The sequence below is a fragment of the Arachis ipaensis genome, chromosome B5 (assembly GCF_059453495.1).
Source record: "Arachis ipaensis isolate K30076 ecotype BB chromosome B5, ASM5945349v1, whole genome shotgun sequence".
Lineage (NCBI taxonomy): Eukaryota > Viridiplantae > Streptophyta > Magnoliopsida > Fabales > Fabaceae > Arachis > Arachis ipaensis.
In genome coordinates this window covers 125554782-125560398 of record NC_142440.1, presented here as the reverse complement: position 1 = coordinate 125560398, position 5617 = coordinate 125554782, and the positions used below count along the sequence as shown (strand labels likewise).

General features: G+C 35.9%; 1 non-coding gene across 1 annotated transcript; it reads right to left on the bottom strand.

The window, feature by feature from the left end:
- Positions 1-5208: 5208 nt before the first annotated feature.
- LOC148565693 (small nucleolar RNA R71) lies at positions 5209-5316 on the bottom strand. Its single transcript, XR_015884341.1, has one exon. It is a non-coding gene; the product is annotated as a small nucleolar RNA R71 (small nucleolar RNA).
- Between the last annotated feature and the right edge of the window lie 301 nt (positions 5317-5617).

Below are 5617 nucleotides of genomic sequence, written 5' to 3'. Positions count from 1 at the left end.
CCTTCCATCCAATACTTGCCTTATGAACCTGAAATCACTCAACAAATACATCAAGGCATCGAATGGAATTAAAATGAATTAAATTTAGCTATTTTAAGGCCTAAAAAGCATGTTTTCACATTTAAGCACAAATCAAGGGAGAATTGCAAAACCATGCAATTTCATTGAATAAATGTGGGAAAAGATGATAAAATCTCCCAAATTAAGCACAAGATAAACCACAAAATTGGGGTTTATCAATGTGCATTGATTCTTTTTATTTTGCAATTGGGGAATTTTTGTATCCCCTTAATTAAATACCGAAAATGTAAATTTTTTTTAATGCACATCGTAATTCAATTGTTTTGATTTCACATGAACATGCTTCCCAAATTTTATTTTGAAACATCTTTATTCTTTTTAACTTTCTACCTTTGTTTCTATCATCCATGTTCCCATAAAGTTCCCCATACTTAAACAATACACAATTTCTATCTTAAGCTAACCAAGGATTCAACTTGGGATTTTTATTTTGTTTTTCTGCTTAAGGCTAGTAATGTGGTTTATGGAACAAGAGGGGATTAAAAAGCTCAAGGAGGCTAACAAGGGTGATGTAAAAGGTAGGCTAATTTGGGATAAGTGAGGAAAAATTCAAATGATGGCCTCAATCACTTTCTTGGTATGTATCTATATTCTATAATTGGACATATAGATTAAAACAAAGTAAAGAACATCAGAATGAAAAAGAAGGGTAAAACACACAGGAATAAAATTTATGGTTTGAATGTAACCATACAGTTAAGCTCAAAACTCACAGGCTGTGTGTTCTCTAGCTCAAAAATCATATATCAGTTATACATGTCATGCAAGTAAAAATTAAGAGTTCCCATTATTCTCAATGTAAATCTTAGGGTGCCTTTAAAGTTTTAGTGTTGTTCCTTGATGAAATGTTGTTAACTAACTAACATGTAATGCTATATACAAGGGGTATGGATTGTTTTTATTATGTTAAAGTCTCTAGTTTACTTCCTTTTTTATTTTTAATTTAAACCAAACTATCATATGCTAAAAGGATAAACAATACTAATTAATCCACATATTCTATAACTAATAAGTTAGAATTGCAAACTAAACTAAATGGCTAAAATATGAACTAAGGTGCAAAATGCAGAAATAAAATAAAAATACATAGAAAAGGACAATGTATAAGTACTGAAAGATAAAAAAATAAAAATAAAGATAAAAATATAGAAAAATAACCAAAATAAGATAAAAGAGTCTGTAATGGTTCATCAAAAAATATGCCAGAGATGGCGACCTCCCCACACTTAAAATAAAGCATCATCCTCGATGCTCACTCAAGTTGGGTGTGAAGGAGTGTCATCACTGGAAGGATGAGCTGCTGGAGGATCTGTGGAGGCCTGAGGGTCTGCAGACTGGATAAGTGTAGGAGGATTTATCTGCTGTAGTGGAGGCTCTGACTGGATAGGAATCACAGGATCTGCGGCCTGTATCTGGTGTGTCTCCTCCTGCTGGGGCGCAGCCTACTCCGGGCCTGCTTGATCAGCCTGGGCATGTGTCTCCTCCTCATGATCGCTCGCCTCCGCCTCAGATGTCTCAGAAGGGGTGTCAGGCTCGGAGGGGATGTCGCCGCCGGATCGGATCATCAACTTGAGGTGCTCATAGCGTCATTTGTTGCGACGCTCCATACGGTCGAAGCGAGCGAAGAGGTGATGCACCAAATGGTAAATAGGCTCAGGAGCAGGTAGAGGTGCAGTAGGTGGGGCTGGTGCAGCAGTGGAAGAAGAAGGGGCAGCTGAAGGCGTGGCGGTCTCAGCAGAAGCGATGAAGAATGGAGGTGTATAGCCTAAAGTCCAAGATTTCCTACTGTGAGGGATAATCTTCTTGCAGTCCACAGCAGGTGGCTTCTCATCAGCATCCTCCCAAGGCACGTCAGCTCGACGGCCTAGCTGGGTGACCAGGTAAGGGAAAGGAAGGGTGCCTCTGACATGGACCCTAGCCATATAGTGTCGGATGAATCGTGGCAGATACAGGTCCTTGCCCTCCAGCACACACCAGAGAAGGGTGATCATAGTAGCAGGCAGCTCCGTCTCGTGAGTGCTCGGTGATGAGCGGATAATTTATACGCTTTTTGACATTGTTTTTAGTATGTTTTTAGTAGGATCTAGTTACTTTTAGGGATGTTTTCATTAGTTTTTATGTTAAATTCATATTTCTGGACTTTTCTATGAGATTGTGTGTTTTTCTGTGATTTCAGGTATTTTCTGACTGAAATTGAGGGACTTGAGCAGAAATCAGATTCAGAGGTTGAAAAAGGACTGCTGATGCTGTTGGATTCTGACCTCCCTGCACTCAAAGTGGATTTTCTGGAGCTACAGAACTCGAAATGGCGCGCTTCCAATTGCGTTGGAAAGTAGACATCCAGGGCTTTCCAGCAATGTATAATAGTCCATACTTTGGCCAAGAATAGATGACATAAACTGGCGTTCAACGCCAGCTTTCCACCCAAATCTGGCGTCCAGCGCCAGAAAAGGAGCCAAAACCAGAGTTGAACGCCCAAACTGGCACAAAAGCTGGCGTTCAACTCCAAGAAGGACCTCTACACGTGCAACACTCAAGCTCAGCCCATGCACACACCAAGTGGGCCCCGGAAGTGGATTTATGCATCAATTACTTACTCATGTAAACTCTAGTAGCTAGTTTATTATAAATAGGACCTTTTACTAGTCTTTTTGACAATCCTGGATCTTTGGATTATCTTTTGATCTATTGATCACGTTTTGGGGGCTGGTTTGGCGCCGTTGCCGGGGATTGTTCGAGTTTGGACAACTGACGGTTCATCTTGTTGCTCAGATTAGGTAATTTTCTTTTTATTTTCTTTTCAAAAATTTTTCAAAAATCTTTCAAAAATTTTTCTTTTGTTTTCGAAAAAAAAAAGAATAATATAAAAATGTTTTCAAAAAAAAAATTTTATTCAAAATTTTTAAGAATGAATTCTAGTGTTTCATAAAGCATGTGAAGCCTGGCTGGTTGTAAAGCCATGTCTAATTCCTTTGGGAATGAGTATGTCAGGCGTGTCATGTCTGAATTACATGCTGAAGCTTGGCTGGCCATTGGCCATGTCTAGTGTTTTGGACTGGAGCTTTCATTGAAAGCTTGGCTGGCTAGTGAGCCATGTCTAATTCCTGGACTGAAGCTTTAGACTAAGAATGCAAGATTCCTGGAATTCATGTTAAAAATTTTGGAATCCTTATTTTTCTTTTCCATATAATTTTAGAAAAAAATTAGAAAATCATAAAAATCAAAAATATTTTTGTGTTTCTTGTCTGAGTCATGAGTCATGTCATAAGTTTAGTGTCGTTTGCATGTGCATCTTGCATTTTTCGAAAATTTCATGCATTGATAGTGTTCTTCATGATCTTCAAGTTGTTCTTGGTGAGTCTTCTTGTTTGATCTTGATGATTTTTTGTTTTGTGTTGTATGTTGTTTTTCATATGCATTCTTGAATTCTTAGTGCATAAGCATTAAAGAATTCTAAGTTTGGTGTCTTGCATGTTTTCTTTGCATTAAAAAAATTTTTCAAAATTGTGTCTGTGATGTTCATCTTGACATTCAAAGTGTTCTTGGTGTTCATCTTGACATTCATAGCATTCTTGCATGCATTCATTGTTTTGATCCATAACTTTCATGCATTGCATCATTTTTCCTGTTTTCCTCTCTCATCATAAAAATTCAAAAAACAAAAACAAAAAAATATCTTTCCCTTTTTCTCTCATCAAATTCGAAAATTTGAGTTGACTTTTTCAAAAATTTTTAAAATCAAGTTGTTTCTTATGAGTCAAATCAAATTTTCAATTTGAAAATCTTATCTTTTTCAAAATCTTTTTCAAAAATCAAATCTTTTTCAAAATTCTTAGTTATTTTCGAAAATTCCAAAAATATTCTTCAAAAATCTTTTTCTTATTTTTATATCAAATTTTCGAAAATAACATAATCAATTAATGTTTTGATTCAAAAATTTGAAGTTTGTTACTTGCTTGTTAAGAAAGATTCAAACTTTAAGTTCTAGAATCATATCTTGTGATTTCTTATGAATCAAGTCATTAATTGAGATTTTAAAAATCAAATCTTTTTCAAAACTAATTTCTAAAATATCTTCTTATCTTACCTTTTTCAAAAAGTTGGTTTCAAAATATCTTTTCTAACCTCCTAACTTCTTATCTTTTCAAAATTTGTTTCAACTAACTAACTAATTTTTTGTTTGTTTCTTAACTTTTTCAAAACTACCTAACTAACTCTCTCTCTCTAATTTTTGAAAATATCTTTCCTCTTTTTCAAAAATTTCTTTTTAATTAACTAATTATTCTTATTTTTTATTTTTGATTTTAAAAATTTTCGAAAAATACTAACACTTTTCAAAAACCATTTTTGAAAATCACTAACTCTTTTTCAAAAATATTTTTTGAAAATTCTCACTCTCCCATCTTATTCTATTTATTTATTCATCTACTAACATCTCATCTCACATCTCTGCCATCCTCACAGTTGTGTTTCTTTCTTTACATCACACTCTTTGTCTCCCTCTTTTCTTCCACTCACAAAGGGATCCCTATACTGTGGTATAAAGGATCCATATTATTATTATTATTTTTTATGTGCCCTCTTCTTTGTCATATGAGCAGGAGCAAGGATAAGAACATTCTTGTGGAAGCAGATCCAGAACCTGAAAGGACTCTGAAAAGGAAACTAAGAGAAGCTAAAATACAACAATCCAGAGATAACCTTTCAGAAATTTTCGAACAGGAAGAGGAGATGGCAGCCGAAAATAATAATAATGTAAGGAAGATGCTTGGTGACTTTACTGCACCTAATTCCAATTTACATGGAAGAAGCATCTCCATTCCTGCCATTGGAGCAAACAACTTTGAGCTGAAACCTCAATTAGTTTCTCTGATGCAGCAGAACTGCAAGTTTCATGGACTTCCATCTGAAGATCCTTTTCAGTTCTTAACTGAATTCTTGCAGATATGTGATACTGTTAAGACTAATGGAGTAGATCCTGAAGTCTACAGGCTCATGCTTTTCCCTTTTGCTGTAAGAGACAGAGCTAGATTATGGTTGGATTCTCAACCCAAAGACAGCCTGAACTCTTGGGATAAGCTGGTCACGGCTTTCTTAGCCAAGTACTTTCCTCCTCAAAAGCTGAGCAAGCTTAGAGCTGATGTTCAAACCTTCAGACAAAAAGAAGGTGAATCCCTCTATGAAGCTTGGGAAAGATACAAACAGTTGACCAAAAAGTGTCCTTCTAACATGCTTTCAGAATGGACCATCCTGGATATATTCTATGATGGTTTATCTGAGCTATCAAAGATGTCACTGGACACTTCTGCAGGTGGATCCATTCACCTAAAGAAAACGCCTGCAGAAGCTCAAGAACTCATTAACATGGTTGCTAATAACCAGTTCATGTACACTTCTGAAAGGAATCCTATGAATAATGGGACGCCTATGAAGAAGGGAGTTCTTGAAGTTGATACTCTGAATGCCATATTGACTCAGAATAAAATATTGACTCAGCAAGTCAATATGATCTCTCAGAGTCTGCATGGAATGCAAG